Here is a 21,556-nt window from a genome sequence, read left to right as displayed (position 1 = left end):
AACGCCAATTATCAATAATAGTCAAGTGGCCCGTTCAAGAATTTAAGTAAATGAAATTTAACCTTCTACCATTCCTTTCTCAAGTTCCAACATACTTTAAGCAATTAAGTTAACACGTAGGGTGCAAACATCGCAAATATAGCATGGTATGGGCCCTAGACTACCCGGACATAAGCATAATTAGTAGCTACGTACGGATTCTCATCACCTCGCGCGTACATAGCCCCCACAAATAGGAGCGCATATTAATCAATTCACCTATAGGTTAATATCCCTCTTACGAGGTTAGAAAAGAGACTTATCTCGTCTCAAAGCCTACTTTTTGGTCCAAGATTGTGCTCAAACCCTCAATTCGGTGCCAAACGACTCGAAACTAGTCAAATGGTATGTAAATTAATCAATACATATTCAAAAGTTCATATTCTAACTATTAAGCTATTATCCAACCCCAAATGTAGGATTCCTAAAATTCACCCCGGGATCCACGTGCCCGGATTTCGAAAATTTTCGAAGGAAGTTGTTACCCATAACCTCATGAACTCAAACATATGATTTTTACTAAATTCCAAAACAAATTTCGTTGTTAAATTCCATTTTTTTATCAAAAACTAGGTTTTCACCTAAACCCATGATTTTCACTAATTTACATGTTATAATCTACCCATAAGCTATGTATTTAACTTCTTGGGGCGATTTTGGAGCTGGTTAGAGAGGGATTTTCATCAACTAATTGAGGTATTTGGTAGAAATGAGCAAAAATGCCTAAGTCCCGTATTAAATGAAGTGGTCTGCCCTCAGCGATTTTCGCACATGTGCTTCCGCTTCTGCGGACAAAATTGCGCAGGTATGGACCAAGGCCAGGCTGCCTCCTCACGCTTCTGCGCTCAGCCGATCGCACTTGCGGACACGCGCCTGCGACAAAAAAGAGCACACCTGCGACACTGCCCGTTTCTGCGATGCCTGCCTTCGCAGATGTGGTCATTCTTCCACTTCTACGATGGCTGGGCAGCCCATGCTGGGACGCTTCTGCGGTCATGGGCTCGCACCTGTGGCTGGCCAGGCGCAGGTGCGATTACACCAGCAGTTGGGATCTTCAGCTGTTGCTCCCAAGTTCCAACTTGGTCCGAGCCTCGCCGATTAACACCTGGACCCCCGAGGCCCCGCCCGAACATACCAACAAGTTTGAAATCATAAAACGGATTCGCTCAAACTCTCGGAACGCCCAAAACAGCATCAAAACTAAGAATCACATTCCAAACCAATTTAATCAAAAATATGAACTTTAAGTTCTTCAATTCACTCCCAATGCGCCGAAACATACCTAAACTACTTGGAATGATATCAAATTTTGTGTGCAAGTCTTAAATCACCGTACGGAACTATTTTCGATCTCGAAATTCCATTTGGACCTCGATATCACCAAAACCTACTCCAAACCAAATTTAAAGAACTTCAAAACCTTTAAAGAACTAACTTTCACTGTTAGGCGCCGAAATGCTCCCGGGTCATCCAAAACCCGATCCGAATATACGCCCAAGTCCAAAATCATCATACGAATCTATTAGAACCGTTAAATTCCAATTCTGAGGTCGTTTACTCCAAACATTGACCGAAGTCAAACTTAACCTTTTTAGCCAACCTTAAGGAACCAGTTGTTCCGGTTTCAACCCGAACCCTTCCAAATCCCAAACTAACCGTCCTCGCAAGTCATAAAACAGTAAAAGTACGTATATGGAGTTTTATTTAGGAGAACAGGGTTCTAAAAAGTAAAACGATCGGTTGGGTCATTACATTATGCTAATGTAAGAGATTGGGTGTTAACGCTTGTGCTACTAAACATATTTGTGCTAACAAAGTTAATTTTGTATCGCACACCCAAGTTAAATAACACAAAGAATGATTTATTTATTTTGGTAATACTTCTTATAAGTTAAGAAAAATATTTTCCCCTACCTTAAAATTATTGAAAATGTGGGGGTCACAGTATTTTATTTTGGGTGTCTTAAATATTTGGGTGAAGAAATTGTTGAATTATGACCTGTTTCCTATTTAAGATATTTCTGTAAAAGTTAAAGGTGATTCTATGTTTAGAAAATTTTACTTTGGTATTTGACTATGAAAGATACCAAAAGAAAATAAATTATAACATGTGTTGAATATTCCAAAAGACACTTGTATGGAAGTCAAGTTTCTTTTCATTTGAGATGATTTTATACGTTATTTGAGAAGTACTATGAGTTAGTAATTTGTATGTGGATTTTCAATTATTAGAAAGATATAGTGATGATATTAAATCTCTGATTTAGATGAATAAAAACTCACTAGTGGTTATTTGAACACCTTTTGGTGGAGTGTTGTGGTATTGAAATTGCATGGCAATGAGGCTGATTAAGCAACCTCTTTGTGAGTATTCCACTAGGAATTAAACCGACAATATCTGTGTCGATGAATTGTGATTGCCAAGGCGCAATATTCCACTAGGAATTAAACAGACGACATTTGTGTCGATGAATTATGATTGCGAAGGCGCAATAACCATTATAAGAAAAAAAAATCTTTCAATGGGAAGAGCAGATACATTTTCTTAAGATATAATGTGATAAAGCAATTGCTTGGAGATGAGGATTTTTTTCATACATACAATGTGTAGTCAAAAGAGGTTTGGGCCGTTCCTTTGACTTATAAGTAAAACATTGAGGGGTTGAGACTTTTGCCAATTTGAGATATATCAATGATGATGGTAACCCAACCTATGTGATTGGAGATCGATCCCATGAAGTAGGTTCATATGGGTAATAACAAGTCATTTATTGATCAAATGTGCACTATTAAGTTATGTCTCTTCTTATGATGTGTGTATATAGTGCAAGACTGCAAGGAATGTGAGGCTGAGTTATTAAAATCTTAATCCAATAATCCGTAGACTTTTGTAGGTGGTGTATTGCGCTACAGAATACACTTGATGGATGGACCAATATGAGTATGGAATGGTGCCGCTCCTATGAAATTTGTGGCAAATATTTTAGAGCACTCACGAAAATCAGGCGCGCGCATAGCCTTTTAGCGCAAAACCATGATAACGACAAAGATTGTGCGAGTATAATGTGATAGATAAGACCCTGGGCTTGCAAGAGAATTTTTGATTAATAGAAGTTCTAAACTTCACCAACTGTTTTGTAAGTTTAATATAAAGGTGACAGGGGGCCGGGCCGGGCCGAGTTGAAGAAAAATGTGATCAGCCACCAATTCGGGCCGGTACTGGTTTTTCCCAACTGGGTTTATCGGGTCCGGGCCCATCCGGTGATTAAATAAACCGGAATGGATACGGGCCAAAAGGGTCGGGCCGGGCCGGTATTTTTTTTTTTGTATTTTGTATAACTACCGTAATTTATAATAAGATAAAGTAAAAATATAAAATAAAAAATAATCTTATAAAAAGAGTGTTTGAATAAAGGATGCAAAGACTTTAAAATCCTTATATTTGAATAGTTCACTAAGAATTTAAGATAATAGAATAAAATGAAGATGAAAAAAATTGCACTTATAATTTGCAAGTTCTTTTTTTGTTTCAAACTTGCAAATTAAAGTTTACATTCAAAGGTTTTGCATTGCCTTAGTAAGTTCTTCATAATCAATATGAACTTTTTGGCCATCTTCTGGAGTGTTAAATTCAGATGGGTGACCATGCGTTAATATATCTCCAAGTTCCTCGTCTTCTGGTTTATCAACATCTTCACGTCCATGATTTCTTTGTTCCGGTCTAATTCAATCTCCGAAACATACTAAAACTTCCAAAGCATTAATTCCCAATGAGTGACGGGTGTCTCCTAGTTTTATCATATTTCATAAGTCTTCTAGTACTAGGGTTTAGAGTTCCTTGATTTTCATCTAAATCAGAGCCTCATTCTATAAGATGAGTAATTTTCATATGTTTACTAAGTGTTCCAGTCCCCCCTAAACTTCCTCTAGTCTTATGTTTAAAATCATCTTTACAAACTTTGCATCTAACTCTATTAGAACTCTCTATTTCGTCAAAATATTTCCAAACTTTACTTCTTTTCCTCCGATTAGTAGTCGGGGCCACAAGTGGTCTACTACTAGCGCCACGACTACCATCCTTGCTACCAACTCCAACACTACTAGGTGTAAGTGGTGTCTTATCTTCAATTTCTAATTCATTATCTTCTATACCGAAATCTTCCTGTAATTATTCATAATCTATATTATTATCGGGCGATGTTTCAGAAACATGTGTAGAGTCATTTAAATTACTACTAGATGTTGAAGTAGTATCTCTTTTTCTATTTCCCCGATTACCTCGATTAGCAACCTTATTACACACTCTTTTTACAGCATTAAATATTTTGTGAAAATTTAACTAATAACAAAAATTAAATATGCAAATAAAATAGTAAATAAGAGAGAAGAGTTGGAGGGAGTGCACCAAATTCTGCAATAAATTGAACACTTGATGATTTTCACAACTCTAATGTTACTACGAAGAAACGTCAATTGTTTAAAGTTCAAACTTTAAACTTCAAATAATACGATAAATTAAATTCCAAAAAAAATGAGAGCCAAATAGTTTATTGCAATTTAGGTGAAGAATGAGAGAATGATAATTGAGAATTTGAGTTTGAGAAATGAGATATGAGTAAAAAAATAAAGAAGACAGGGGGTGTATTTATAGTTTTTTAAAGGGCTAAATTAGTAATTACTAAAAGTATTATTTTTTAAAAAAATTACCCAAAAAGGGTTATTCTTGCAAAATATCCATTGGGCAACAGTCAAATTGGAAGCTGGCCGTTGCCAACGGTCAAATGAATTTAAAAAAAATAAATAGCCGTTGAACCGATCTGGGCCGGTCCGGTTAACCGGTTCAACAGTGATTTTACTTGAGCGATCTGGTTAACCGGTAAGAAAAATGTAAACGTCCCAACCCCTTACCCCCCCAAACCAAGCCCTACCACCGGTCCGGGCTAGTCCGGTTTAATACTTGTCTGGGCCGGTTCGGAACCGGGTCAACCCGGCCCGTTAAACATGTATAGTTTAATCTTATTTTTTTTATATCTGGTTCATAGTCTACGAAACACCAGATTCGATGCATTATACTCATATGTAGAAAATCTAACAAAATGCTCTATCCTTCTATTCCTTTTGAAATATGTGGGGGATTGTTAGAAAAATAATAGATATGATATCTCAAAAGGAAGTGTCCGGATTCATATTTTCTGAAACTGTCTAGATTCATTTTGTTGGACATTTAGTGTCTTTATTATTTCATATAATAATGGATCATTATTCTATATTTGTAATTGTTGGACCATTATTCACTCATTATAACATCTTGATTTCCTTCGCTTATACGCATTCTTTTGTGGTAGAGACTAAGTATATAGAAAAACTCTCCTTCCTTCTATTAAATTTTTTACCAAGAATAAATCTTTGTTAGTTTTTGCTCCTAGTTTTATACTAGAAGAGCTTGTTGAATTCCGGGATAAGGATCCTTTCTCGCGTTTACCACTTTCTCTCGCATGCCTCTCTGGTTTAGTATATGTAAGGATCAAAACACGTGAATTCTATGTCGAATATCGTATTTAAGACTTTGGCCTAAATGAAGCTTTGGTGTAGGCTTTGTCTCATTAAAATACCTCAACATCCATTCCTTGACCATTTTTGAAAAATCTTCCAAAAGTAAAATCTAACTTGAGTCTTGACAGTGCCATCAGTACTAAGTTTAAATATTTTATCATATCTTTCTATCTAACGTATCCCCCGTGAGGATGAGTAATTGGCTTCATGGGAGGAATCCTTTGAGCCACTAATATTCAGTAAGAACTAATGACTCTTATGCATGGACTAAAAATAGCAATTCAGCATAATCTCATACTTTTGAATTTGCTACGAGTAAATTTTATAGATAGTTATCAAACTTTTGAATTCATTATACAAAATCATTATTCTTTGTTTTGTCACACAAAAATTATTTTACTTTATTTCTGTTATCACAAAAATCATTTTGGCTGGATTTTAAAAACTCCCACCTGAAAAGTGACGTGGCAGCCTTAACTAGAGCCCGTTTGGCTTAGCTGATTTAGAGTAGTTGATAAGCATTAGGTGCTGAAAAGCACTTTTAAGTGTTGAAACTGATTTAAAAAATAAGCAGTTACGTGTTTGGATAAAAGTGCTGAAATTAATAATAAGCAATTGAAATTGTTTGATTAAAAAGTGCTGATAAGCTCTTTTTATGTTAAAATGACTTAAATGACCTTATAACAATTTACACTTCTAAAAACGTTATTTTCTTCAAAATTTTAGATTCTACATAGATTCTACCTATTTATCATGTTATTTTAATTATAAAAATGATTAGATAATATCTTTTTTATAAATATAATTTATGTTATGATAAGTATACAATCATAAATTAGAAGGGGTGGAGTATAAATTAACAAAAGTTAAGAAAAAAACCTTAAATAATGCACACGGTGTTTGTAGAGAAGAAACAAGCACTTAATATGTATTGTTTTTAATAAATAAGATTAAAGTATTCAACTATCATAAATATCTTGAGCAATCAGATCACGAATTGCTTTCCAAATATTATTATCTCCTTATTTTTCTACATTTTCTTCATTTGCAATGTTGACTCTTGTGGATCTTCTAACATCAGGATCAACACGTGAAACATATCTCTCATTCTCAGCTTCTTGGAATGCATTGTCCACCTTACATTTCTTTCTAATATAATTGTGAATCGCCATTGTAGCCAATACGATATCTCTTTGAGTGTCAATATGATAAAAAGACATATCTCGCAAAATAGACCACCTTGCTTTCCATACCCCAAATATTCTCTCTACAATATTTTTGCAAGAAGAATGCAAATAATTGAACATTTCTTTAGGTCCATTTGGTGCTCGCAATTGTCGTGTCTCACCTTAACGAAATTCTGCAAGGTGGTATCTCACATTATCCCCTTTATATGGAGCCATATATCCCTTTATGCCATGACCCAAAATTTAACCATGGTCGTGATGGCGCCTATCGTATTACAACATTTGAATTTCTCATAAACTAAATCAACGTTAAATATAATTTTAGAAATACGGAAACGAGCCCCAAACATCGGGGTGTCACTAAGTCATGAGCGTCTAAATCTATGAACTAAGAAATGAAATTGTCTAACTGTCAATACAATCCAAAAGAAGAAATGATAAAAGGAGTGACAAAGTCCTGCGGACGCTAGCAGCTACCTTGCAATCTCCACAGATAGTCGACCTGAACTCAACGATCGCCGCGCTGTAACTCACCTGAATCTGCACATAAAGTGCAGGGTGTAGCATGAGTACAACCACCTCAGTAAGTAACAGAAATAACTAAGGAACTGAGCAATAGTGACGAGCTAAGTAAAACAGTCCAATTATTTATTGTCACAATTTTAAAAATAAACAGAAATCAACAGGCAAATTCCATAACTCGGTAAATGCCACAAAGAAGTTTAACAGATAAATGCAGCAACAACACAAATAAATACCACCTCACAGCAGTGTCACTCCATCACACATCACTCGCACTCAACACTCAATACTCAAAACACTCAACACTCTGCGCTCACTATGGGTGTGTACAGACTCCAGAGGGGATCCCAATGCCCAAGCGCTAAGCATGGACAACTCACGTGCCATCATATCAATACCTGAATCTGCACGGTCAACTCACGTGCTACGCAGACAACTCACGCGCTATGGTATCAATACCTGGACCTGCACGGTCAACTCACGTGCTACGCGGACAACTCACGCGCTATGGTATTAATATCCTCACAACCAGGCCCTCGACCTCACTCAATCATGTACCTCACTAGCCTCATCATCACCAACAAATAAGGGAACACAACCCACATCAAGTATCACCGCATATTAGCAAATAATAGAGACTGAGGTAAACAGGTACAATAATTTCTATGAGTGAGTACAAATAATGTGAGCATGAATAAAGCCTAAGCATGATCTCTAACATGAAGGCAAACAAGTTCAACAAATAAGGGAACACAGCCCACATCAAGTATCACCGCATATTAGCAAATAATAGAGACTGAGGTAAACAGGTACAATAATTTCTATGACCGAGTACAAATAATGTGCGCATGAATAAAGCCTAAGCATGATCTCTAACATGAAGGCAAACAAGTTCAACAATAAATAAACACATAATCACAGATAATAGCCATTAGGCCTCACAGCCTCACGGGACGGACCAAGTCTCAATCCCTCGCGGTGCACACCCACACGCTCGTCACCTAGCATGGGTATCACTTCCAGACAATCACGTGATGTCAAATCTCCGGGTTTATACCCTCAAAGCCAGAATTAAAATTGTTACTTACCTTAACAACGTAAAGATCCTACTCCGGGATGCCCTCGTCTCTGGACTCGGTCTCCAAATTCTCTGAATCTATTCACAATAAGTACAATACTATCAATATATGCTAATGGAATGAATTTCACAAGAAAAACTATCAAATTATGCCAAAATTCGAAACCAACCAAAACTCGGCCCCTGGGCCCACATCTCGAAATCTGTCAAAAAGGCAGAATAATAGACCTCGTCCTCTCCCGAGTCTAACCATATAAAATTTGTCAAAATCGGACTCCGTTTGGTCCCTCAAATCCTTAAATTAAACTCTTAAAAATTCCAAGCCCTAACCCCTCATTTTCACTAATTACAATGATTAAACAACGGAGAATCACCATATATACAAGTATTAGGGCTCAAGTAACTTACCTCAACGAAATTCCCTTGATTCCCTCTTCAAATCTCTCCCAAAAACTCCAAAAACCGAATAGAAATGGTGAAGAATGCACCAAAATCGCGAAGGGTTCTATTTATGGTTTCTGCCCAGGTTTTTCGCACCTGCGGCCATTTTCTCTCACCCGCGCCACCGTACATGCGGTCCAAGGAGCCGCACATGCGCAACTCACTTAATTCCCCAGCTTCCGTACCTGTGGACAACTTTCTCGCATCTGCGGTCCCTGGTGCGCATCTGCGAAACCAGCCCAAAATCCTCATCTCCGCATCTGTGTTCAAGGCCTCGCACCTGTAGGCTCACATATGCGGCCAATTCTTCGCACCTACGTTCCCAGTCTTGGCCCAGCATCACCCGCACCTGCGCACTCCCCACGCGCACCTGCGAGGCTTTCTTCCGCAGGTGCGAAAATAGCAGCAGCTCCAGCTCCAGCTGCAAATTCCAACTTCGACAAATCAGTTAATCACCCGAAATTACCCTGAGGCCCTCGGGACCTCAACTAAAAAACCAACAAGTCATATATCAACATACTAACTTAGTCGAACCTTCGAATCACTCAAAACAATATCATATCATCAAATTACCCTCTGATTCAAGCCTAAGAACTTCTAAATTTTCAAATTCGGCAACCGATGCCGAAACCAACCAAACCATATCCGAATGACCTCAAATTTTGCACATACGTCACAAATGACACTACGAACCTACTCCAACTTTCGGAATTCCATTCCGACCCCGATATCAAATTTTCTACTGTCGATCGGAATCGCCAAATTTCCAATTTCGCCAATTCAAGCCTAATTCTACCACAGACCTCCAAATCACATTCCAGACACATTCCTAAGTTCAAAATCACCTAACGGAGCTAACAGAACTATCAGAATTCAAATTCGAGATCGTTTACACATAGGTCAATATCCGGTTGACTTTTTCAACTTAAGTTTCTACTTAAGAGACTAAGTATCTTAATTCACTCTGAAACCACTCCGATCTCGAACCAACTAACCCGATATAGCATAATATAGTTGAATAACACAAAAAGAAGTAGAAATAGGGAAAACAGGGCTATAACTCTCGAAACGACCGGCCGAGTCGTTACATTCTCCCCCTCTTAAACAAACGTTCGTCCTCGAACGACTCTAACAGAAGAACATACCTGAAATCACAGCATCTGAAGCAATAACATCTGGCCTGGCTGGGAGGGCATAGAAACGGGCCTGACCACCCCCTGATCTGCCTCCCCCTCTTGAGCGACCCATAGCTGACTGGGCTCTGCCCTCTAGCTGGCTGAACTCCAACCCTAACTGGCTGGGCGGGTGGTGAGGTAACTGGTGCTGAAGTCGGAGGCTGAGTACTGCACTGCGGAGTCCCACTCAATATCCTAGGGCAATATCTCGCAATGTGACCAAAATCCCCGCACTCGAAACAACCCCTCCTATGAAGAAACTGTTGCTCCTGATGCCCAAAAGAGTTACCCGACGATACCTGAGCGGGCGGGGCATAATGAGAACCCTGTGCTTGCAATGCACTGAATGATGACTGACTCTGCCGAAACTGGTCCTGCTGAAACTAACCTCCCTGAGGAGCACCACTGAAACCACCCTGACCACGAGGCCTCTTAGCCTCCCTCTCAGTCCTCTCCTGACCTCGAACCATCTCAATCTGTCAAGCAATGTCGACAACCTCATCAAAGGTAACCCCAGATACTCTCTCCCTGGTCATAAGCAATCGAAGCTGAAAACCGAGGCCGTCTATAAACCTCGTGATCCTCTCGGTCTGTGGGAACCAACCAGACCGCATAATGAGATAACTCGGAGAACTGCATCTCATACTGTGTAACAGACATCTCACCTTGGCGAAGCTGCTCATTTTGCCTGCGCAGCTCCTCTCTGCGGGACTTAGGTACAAACTTCTCCAGAAAAAAAATGGAGAACTGCTACTAAGTTAGGGGTGCTGCGCCAACAGGCCTACGCCTCTCGTAAGTCTCCCACCATCTGAGTGCAGCCTCACAAAAATGAAAGGTAGTGAATGAGACCCAATAAGTCTCCAAAATACCAGCAGTACGGAGTATCCTCCGACACCTGTCCAAGAAGTCCTCAGCGTCCTCTCTCTCTGTACCACTGAAAGGTGGTGGATGGAGTCTCCCAAACCTCTCCAAACTATGCAGATCATCCTCAGGCATAGCAGGAACCACATAATCCTGTGCAGCTACAATCGACTAGGCTGGTGGTGCCTCCGGTGTCTGAAGTCCCTGAATAACCTGCTTGGGTGTGCGAGCGACGAGAGTCCGAGTGCCTCCCCCAGCCTGAGAAGTGGTTGCGGCCGTCGAAATAGAGACCGCCTGAGCAAGGCCAGTGCACGCTGTCAGAATCTTAGCTAGGGCCTCCTAAAGGCCTGGAATCACAATAGGCACAGGTGGTGCCTGAGCTGGCGCATCAATAACTGGAACCTGGTCCTGATCTGGGACAACCGGTGGATTTACAGGTACTGCCCCGGCTGTTGTACGGGCTGCACCTCTGCCCCTACCACGGCCTCTACCGCGACCTCAGCCTCTTGCAGCCCGAACTGGTGGCTGACCCTCTTGACCGGTAGCACGAGTCCTCACCATCTGTGAGAGAATGAAATACAGATGTTTAGTTACTAGAATACACCGAACGCACGATAAGAATCCAAGAATGTGAAATTTTCCTAAAGGTTCTACAGCCTCTCGAAGATAAGTACAGATGTCTCCGTACCGATCCGCAAGACTCTACTAAACCCGCTCATGACTCGTGAGACCTATGTAACCTAGACTCTCATACCAACTTGCCACGACCTAAAATCTAACCATTGATGGCGCCTATCGTATTACAAGGCAAGCCCATTCCCCAAAATATTACTACTAAACCGATTATAAGAATTTAATAAAACATTTCAACATTTGAATTTCTCATAAACTAAATCAACTTTAAATATAATTTTAGAAATACGGAAACGAGCCCCAAACATCGGGGTGTCACTAAGTCATGAGCGTCTAAATCTATGAACTAAGAAATGAAACTGTCTAACTGTTAATACAATCCAAAAGAAGAAATGATAAAAGGAGTGACAAAGTCCTGCGGACGCTAGCAACTACCTTGCAATCTCCACAGATAGCCGGCCTGAACTCAACAATCGCCGCGCTGTAACTCACCTGAATCTGCACATAAAGTGCAGGATGTAGCATGAGTACAACCACCTCAGCAAGTAACAGAAATAACTAAGGAACTGAGCAATAGTGACGAGCTAAGTAAAACAATCCATTTATTTATTTTCACAATTTTAAAAATAAACAGAAATCAACAGGTAAATTCCATAACTCAGTAAATGCCACAAAGAAGTTTAACAGATAAATGCAGCAACAACACAAATAAATACCGCCTCACAGCAATGTCACTCTATTACTCATCACTCGCACTCAGCACTCAATACTCAAAACACTCAACACTCTGCGCTCACTGGGGGTTTGTACATACTCCGGAGGAGCTCCCAAAGCCCAAGCGCTAATCACGGACAACTCACGTGCCATCATATCAATACCTGGATCCGCACGGTCAACTCACGTACTACGCGGACAACTCACGCGCTATGGTATCAATACCTGGACCCACACGGTCAACTCATGTGCTATACGGACAACTCACGTGCTATGGTATTAATATCCTCACAACCAGGCCCTCGGCCTCACTCAATCATGTACCTCACTAGCCTCATCATCACCAACAAATAAAGGAACACAACCCACATCAAGTATCACCACATATTAGCAAATAATAGAGACTGAGGTAAATAGGTACAATAATTTCTATGAGTGAGTACAAATAATGTGAGCATGAATAAAGCCTAAGCATGATCTCTAACATGAAGGCAAACAAGTTCAACAACAAATAAACACATAACCACAGATAATAGCCATTAGGCCTCACAGCCTCACGGGACGGACCAAGTCTCAATCCCTCGCGGTGCACACCCACACGCTCGTCAACTTGCGTGGGTATCACTTCCAGATAATCATGTGATGTCAAATCTCCGGGTTTATACCCTCAAAGCCAGAGTTAAAACTGTTACTTACCTTAACAGCGTAAAGATCCTACTCCAGGATGCCCTCATCTTTGGACTCGGTCTCCAAATTCTCTGAATCTATTCACAATCAGTACAATACCATCAATATACGCTAATGGAATGAATTCCACAAGAAAAACTATCAAATTATGCCAAAAATCGGAAACCGACCAAAACCCGCCCCCGGGCCCACATCTCAAAATCCTTCAAAAATGGCAGAATAATAAATCTCGTCCTCTCCCGAGTCTAACCATATAAAATTCGTCAAAATCGGACTCCATTTGGTCCCTCAAATCCTTAAATTAAACTCTTAAAAATTCCAAGCCCTAACCCCTCATTTTCACTAATTTCAATAATTAAACAACGGAGAATCACCATATATACAAGTATTAGAGCTCAAGTAACTTACTTCAATGAAATCCCCTTGATTCCCTCTTCAAATCTCTCCCAAAAGCTCCAAAAATCGAATAGAAATGGTGAAAAATGCACCAAAATCGCGAAGGATTCTATTTATTATTTCTGCCCAGGTTTCTCGCACCTGCGGCCATTTTCTCACACCCGCGCAACCGCACATGCGGTCCAAGGAGCCGCACATGTGCAACGCACTTAATTCCCCAGCTTCTGCACCTGCGGACACCTTTCTCGCACTTGCGGTCCCTGGTGCGCATCTGCGAAACCAACCCAAAATCCTCATCTCCGCATCTGCGTTCAAGGCCTCGCACTTGCGGGCTCGCAGATGCGGCCAATTCTTCGCACCTGCGTTCGTAGCCTTGGCCCAGTGTCGCCCGCACCTATGCACTCCCCACGCGCACCAGTGGCCTCGCACCTGCGAGGCTTTCTTCCTCAGGTATAGCAGTAGCAGCAGTTCTAACTGCAAATTCCAACTTCGACAAATCATTTAACTACCCGAAATCATCCCGAGGCCCTCGGGACCTCAACCAAAAATACCAACAAGTCATATATCAATATACCAACTTAGTCGAACCTTCGAATCACTCAAAACAACATCAAATCATCAAATTACCCTCGGATTCAAGCCTAAGAACTTCTAAATTTTCAAATTCGGCAACCGATGCTGAAACCAACCAAACCATGTCTGAATGACCTTAAATTTTGCACACACGTCACAAATGACACTATGAACCTACTTCAACTTTTGGAATTCCATTCCGACCCCGATATCTAATTTTCCACTGTCGACCGAAATCGCCAAATTTTCAATTTCGCCAATTCAAGCCTAATTCTACCACGGACCTCAAAATCACATTCCAGACGCACTTCTATGTCCAAAATTACCTAACGGAGCTAACGGAACCATCAGAATTCAAATCCGAGATCGTTTACACATAGGTCAACATCCGGTTGACTTTTCCAACTTAAGTTTCTACTTAAGAGACTAAGTGTCTCAATTCACTCTAAAACTATTCCGGTCCCGAACCAACTAACTCAATATAACATAATATAGCTGAATAACACAAAAAGAAGTAGAAATAGGAAAAATGGGGCTATAACTCTCGAAACGACTGGCCGGGTCGTTACACTTAATGTGTGAATATCCTACATCAACAAGATAATATTTGTCCCCGGATGGATGTGAAAAATTCAGATCGGGTCTACGAAGTGCCTCACCAAATATACAGGAGCTACTCCTTCCCACCTAGACCATGCAAATGTAAAACACGTATTAAAGTCGACAACAACAAGAATATTTTGAGTAGAATAACCTTTACGCCCAATATATGGTATCTCTTGACCTTGAGGCAATCTTGCTTTCACATATGTTCCATCATTCTATGTCTTTATCATAAACATCATTTGTTCCATCATTATCTTAATCTAACCCAACTTCCGACTCTTGTTCTTGATTTGTTGCACGTGCTCTCTCTCTGATGGCAATGATATCAGTAAATAAAGCATCGTAACGAAACCATATCAACGAAAGGTCTTTGTTCCTAAATTTTTTATATTTAGAACTCTCTTGTAAAAAAGAATTTAAAATTACTCTAAGCAAACAAATGAAACTAATAACTAAAAGAGTTATGAAATAATTGTAGAAAAGGGCAAGCAATGTACCTTAATTTTTTGCTCCCACCAATCATCATCTGCAATAATTATTTTTCTTGTGGGATCTCATCCTAAACCTGTCTCACCTCTCATCAACTGCTTAAAAAGAGTCCACTCTGCTTTCATGTGATCCCAATAATTTTTCATTTGTTTTCCAGTATATTGTAGTCTCGTCTTCTTAATGAACTCATTTACCATATTCTTCCATCCATCTTTAGACAAGTAAGTGTTTGGCCTATTTCCTTTTCTAACTTCTTGCTCACACAATTCAATGAATTTAATATGTGCATATTCATCCCACTTAGCATTATGTCGTTCCCCCATAATTGAATGTTAACAATCTGAAGAGATTACAAGATTTTGCTATAAACGTACACATATAATAATATTTGTGCACAACTCAAAATAAAACAAAGTTCAAAAGAACGCCTTCTTATTTTTGTATGTCACATAATTTTAAAGTAGAAATAATATTCAATATTATAATGAGACCAATTATCTTAATTACTAGTTCAGAATGCTATGTGATGAATTTCACTGGAGCTTTGTGTCGGGTGTGATTATTATATATGGTATTAATCAGGTATTGAGTATAGGTCTAAGCAAGATTAGTACTCAATATTATATGAAGGACGAGCAGAAGCTACAACCTCTGAAGCTCAAATATACTCAGGAATAATTCAACTTCCTAGGATTGTGAAGTCAATTTGGGACATTTTAACTGATACTCTTCCCATTAGAGGATACAAAATGAGGCCTTACTTCAATCTTGTTGGTATGTGATTTAGGTGGCAATAAAAATTTACAAATTATCTTTTGTATTTTTCAAGATAATTCATGATCTTAACATTAATGATATCTGATTTGTTTGTATTTAATCATCATCTTTGACTGTATATATGATTTTTCAAAGTTGCTTAAAAATATAACACAACTGTATGTCATATTTAATATAGCAATCACTCTTGAAACAAAGTAGCCTTAAATATTACTGTTAATATCCAATAGCATTAACACAACAATCAATACAGTTGAAACAAAGCAGCCTTAAGAAGACAAGTGAATTTCATTACCACAAGATATTTATGATAGCTGCAGAGGCACGACTGCAGATATTTAGAGAGCTTTCCTTCAACAATGAGAGCGCGAGAATTAGAGTTACCAATGGACAACCCACGAGCAGAGAAGAACGAAAAAAGGGAATTCCACGTAATAGAGGAAGCAATAAGATCAACCCTTCTACTATTGCAGAGGCACAGCTGGAGAATTGCAGAGGCAACAACTGTTTAGGTTTTGAAGAACTGGGATAAAGTAAAACTATACGAAGAGTTTTGTTTTAAAAAGAAGTATTTTAGGGATAAAATAGTAGATATTTTGGTCAAACCTAAAGTGCTTATAAGCTGAAATTTGATAAGTTGAGGGAGACCAACTTATGGCTTTTGGCTTATAAGTACTTTTAATTTTACCAAACGCGTAAATAAGCCAAAAAGTACTTATAAACCAGTTTGACTAGCTTATAAGTATAGCCAAACACCCTCTCAGTGTATTTACTTAATTAAATATGATTAATGTACTAAAAGCATTATACCCACATAATTTATACCCGGCCCAGTATTGACTATACAACAAAATTTGACCCACCCATTCCCCTTGAAGTTTGATTCTCCCAATTCTCTCTCTTCGTTACTTCCTCAGTTAGGACTCAATGTGTTCAAACAAAGAACATTCCATGAAAAACATGGACTCCTCTTTAGGGAATAAATTAAGCAAGTCTCTGATAAGCTATTTGTTCCCATCATCGTGACACGTTACTATCGTGATTACAAAGAAGTCTAGGGTCTCTAGGAAGTTGAAAATTATGAAGGAGTGTTTTTGTATTAAATTTACAGTTTGAATGGCACGGAATGTGCATTTGTAATTTCTAACTATGAGATTCATTCAAAGTGTTTGTGTTAGCTTCTTAAGCGGTATTTTGTTTGGGTTGGTCTTGCTTAATAGCCAACACTTTGACATATATTAGAATGCAATGTTATGAAATTGTATCACTTTATTTAGTCCCTTTTTATTTTGCGGTTTAAGGTATACTATTTTTGCATTTTAATTAGTTTCATTAAATTGTATAGGGTAAAATATGATATGCCATGTGGCTGACTAAAATGAGGATACGTGGAATCCGAGATGAGATGGCTGAGGACCGAGCGCAGCCACTCTGCTTGTCATCGGAAAGGATAACGTTCATGAAGGTGTATTAAATGCTCCGTGCCCGGTGGCATTTACTAAGGAATATTCTGCACCATTATGAGCGACGGTCCGTTATAGAGAATTTGACATTTATATTCACTGTTACATCTTCATCAATGACCCTCATAATTGGCATTAAAGGAGGGCACGATCCTAGGACCTCTTTCTCTAGGCATAGCTATAAATAGTGAGCTCAGTTACCATTGTAAGGGACACGAATTTTCTGGCAAAAACATAGACTATATTCTATACAGAACTTTATAGAATTTCACTTTCTTGCCTTTTGATATCATTATTGCTGTGTTCGGAAATCGTGTTCACGGAATCACCATCCTTGCTATTTCATCTATATTCTAAGGCTAAGTATTGTGTATTTTTTTGATTATTATATTATTTCAGGATCAAATTAGTTCACTTTTCTAGAAATCACGTATAAATTCAACTGTATCGTTTTACAGGTAAACAGTTTGGCGCCCACCGTGGGGCCTAGATAACCGTGCAATTAAATTGATCCTTGCTTTTTTTTACTAACATGTTTTGATTATTTTGTCTTAGAAACAAAATGACAAAAAATGGCAGATAACATTGTTAACGATGCACACAACCCTGAAATTCGAGGGGATCAGCCTTATTTCGAGGATTCAATCAGTGACACCCGCAATAAGGGGAATGATACCACACTGGTGCATGACAGGCGATACCCTCGACGTGTTCGGGAGACAACTCCCGATGATGCTGACAAGGAGCAAGTAGCGGATGCTGTGAAGATCACGCAAGAGCAACAAGTAATCATTCTAGGCCATCTCACGCGGCATGATCAGGTTATGACGAAACTGAAGCAGGCGCTATAAGGTGCTTCGAATAATGCAAACATGCGCGATCCAATTCCTCCTGTTATTCTCGCAGCCCAAACAACGCAGATAGTCGACAACAACACTCCTAGGGATAAATTTGGCCACGATAGGGCTGGGGGGAGCATATCAGGTCATAACAACGAGAACTATTCATTCAAAGATGAGTTTTTACGTTTCATGAGGGAAGTAAACGCCCGCATAGATCAAATCCCGAGCGCACCACCAGTATTGAAAGGCTCGAACTCGAAGAAGTATGTTCAATTATTGTACAAGCGAAGTGCGGCACCAGAATCCCGAAGTGTTTTAAAATGCCTGAAGTTCCAAAGTATGATGGAACTTCAGACCCACAAGAACATATTACCACCTACACAACGACAGTGAAAGGAATTGATCTAGCTCCTCATGAAATTAAATCTGTGTTGCTAAAGAAATTCGGCAAAGCTCTCACGAAGACAGCCCAAACGTGGTATTCATTACTGCCCGAACATTCCATAGATTCCTTTAAGATGCTCACGGATTCTTTCATTAAAGCTCATGCCAGGGCCAGAAAGGTGTAAGCCTGGAAGTCCGACATATTCAGAATCGCACAAGGAGAATCAAAATTATTACAAGAGTTTGTTACGCGATTCCAAAAAGAAAGAATGTTGCTCCCAGCCGTCCCGGATGAATGGGCAGCTGATGCATTTTCCAAAGGATTGAATCCGAGAAGTTCAGACGCTTCCCGGAAGCTGAAGGAGAGCCTGCTTTAGTTTCAAGCAATAATCTGGGTAGATGTTCACAACCGATACGAGTCAAAGATAAGGATTGAAGATGACCAGGTCGATTCTACATCATCGGCCAAATGACGGGAGAAGAATACAGAAAAATCAAAGGATGACTACGACGTGGATAAGCGGACTTCGAGGGGATGGTTTTTGCCATACGAGCATACCGAAGGCCGTGGCAGAATCTTCGAGCAGCAAATAAGTTCACCGTTGACGGAGGGACCGATCATGGTCGAAACAATAGATCACTTCAAGATAAACAAACGTCAGGGTCTCGAGATCTTTCTTACCCTAAGTTATCAGAATATAACTTCAACGTCAGTGTAGTGGAACTAGTGTCATCCATGAGGAACATTAAAGAAGCATGATTCCCGAGAACAATAAGGTCTGATTCCAGCCAGAGGGATCCCAATTTATGGTGTGAATACCACGGGAACGAACGGCCACCAAACAGGCGACTGCCAACATCTTCAGGAGGAGGTGGCAACACTATTGAAGAATGGTCATCTCCGAGAATTCTTGAATGATTGAGCTAAGAACGATTACGGTCGCAACAGAGACAACGCAGGATCTTCGAAAGTTAGAGAAGAAACCCCACGCCAGTCGATCAACATGATCTTTGGGTGGAACGAGATTAACGAGGTCACCTTTTTGATGGCAAAAAAGACTAAAGTATCGATAACTCATAGCAAAAGACTCCGGGAGGACGATATTACTTTCACGGAGGAAGACGCAGACGTATTGCTATTACCACACAATGACGCACTGGTAATGTAACGACCCGACCAGTTATTTTGCCTTTTAGATCCATGTTCCCCTAAATTAGACTCCCCGTATATGCTTTTACTATTTTATGACTTACGGGGATGATTCGTTCGGGATTTAGAAGGGTTCGAGTTGAAATCGGAACACTTGGTTTCTTAAGGTTGGCAAAAAGGGCTGAGTTTGACTTTGGTCAATATTTTTAGTAAATCACCTCGAAATCGGAATTTGACGATTCCAATAGGTTTGCATGATGATTTTGGACTTGGGCGTATGTTCGGATCGGATTTTGTATGACCCAGGAGCGTTTCGGCACTTAATATTGATATTTGGCAACTTTAAGGTTTTAAAGTTCTTTAAAATTGGTTTGGAGTAGGTTTTGGTGTTGTAGAGGTCCGTTTGGGATTCCGAGCCTAGAAATAGATTTGTATGCTGATTTAAGACTTACACACAAAATTTGGTGTCATTCTAAGTAGTTTAAGTACGATTCGACGCATTTAGAGTGAATTAGAAGAACTTGCAGTTCATAAGTTGATTCTATTTGGTTTGGGGTGTGATTCTTAGTTTTGATATTATTTTATGCGCTTTGAGAGTTCAAGCGAGTTCGTTTTATGATTTCAAACTTGTAGGTATGTTTGGACGGAGTCGCATGTGCGAAGAAGACGATCGCAGAACCTGTAAAGGCGCAGATGCGACGAGTTTGCCGCAGAAGCGGTCTCACAGAAGTGAGCCGCTGGTCGCAGAAGCGAGGAACCCATATGAGGGGGAGGATCACATCTGCAAGGCCCTTTCCGCAGATGCGGAGCCGTAGATGTGGCCAAGGAGCCGCAGGTTCGGAAATCACTGAAGGCAAAACCTTCATTTAAGTCGGGGTTTGAGCATTTTTGGGTTCATTTATTTCATTCTTGGGGCGATTTTGGAGCTAGTTAGAGAGGGGTTTTCACTAGCTATTCGAGGTAAGTAAATTCTACCTAATGTGAGTTAAATACATAGTTTATGGGTGGATTTTAACATGTAAATTATGAAAAATTGTGGGTTTAGTTGAAAAACCAGGTTTTGATAAAAATAGAATTTAACCACGAAAATGGATATTGAATTTAGTGAAAACTATATATTTGAGTTCGTGAGGTTATGGGTAACAACTTTCTTCGAAACTTTTTAGAATCCAGGCACGTGGGTCCCGGGGGTGAATCTTAGGAATCCTTCAAATTGAGGTTAGGTAATCACTATAATAGTTTGAATATAAACTTTTGAACATGTATTGATTATTTTATATAACGTTTGGCTAGTTTTGGATTGTTCGGAACCGAGGTGGTACTTTAGAGCAGAATTTTGACCAGAAAGTGAGCCGTGAGATGAGGTAAGTCTCTTGTCTAACCTTGTAAGAGGGAATTTACCCCATAGGTGATTTAAATTAATGTTTGCCTCTAATTTTGTGGGCTATGTATGTACGGGGTGACGGGAGTCCATGCGTAGCTACTATTTATGCTATGTACGGGTAGTTTAGGACCTAAAACATGGTTTTATTTGAAATGTCGCACCCTATCTGTTAATTAAAGTGCCTATAATATATTAGAACTTGTTAGAGGAATTGTGAAAGATTGTTAATTGAATGTGTACTACGTTGTGTGCTAGCCTTTAATAACGTTAAGTCAAATGCTTACAAAGTATCCACTCTTCTTATGAAGCGGGACGAACGCCTCGTCAGTAGATAGATGCATCTATGGTTCATGCCGCTCGACCTTCGCATTGTACACATTATTCTGGATTTGGCCGTACGACCTCGGCATAATCGTGTGTGTTAATACTAAGAGTTTCATTATATATTTTATATTATTTCATGGCTTGAAAGGTTAAAAGTATATATGATGGAATTAATCTGGGACTTACCATGTGTGAAAGAAATTCATGGTTTCCTGCTTGTTATTTAGTTATTATCTTGATTACATAACCTATGCTATTTAGAACTTCTGTACTTTTAT

The sequence above is a fragment of the Nicotiana tabacum genome, chromosome 17 (genome assembly GCF_000715075.1).
Source record: "Nicotiana tabacum cultivar K326 chromosome 17, ASM71507v2, whole genome shotgun sequence".
Classification (NCBI taxonomy): domain Eukaryota; kingdom Viridiplantae; phylum Streptophyta; class Magnoliopsida; order Solanales; family Solanaceae; genus Nicotiana; species Nicotiana tabacum.
The sequence above is the reverse complement of the archived record's forward strand: the minus strand, read 5'-3'. Positions refer to the sequence as shown.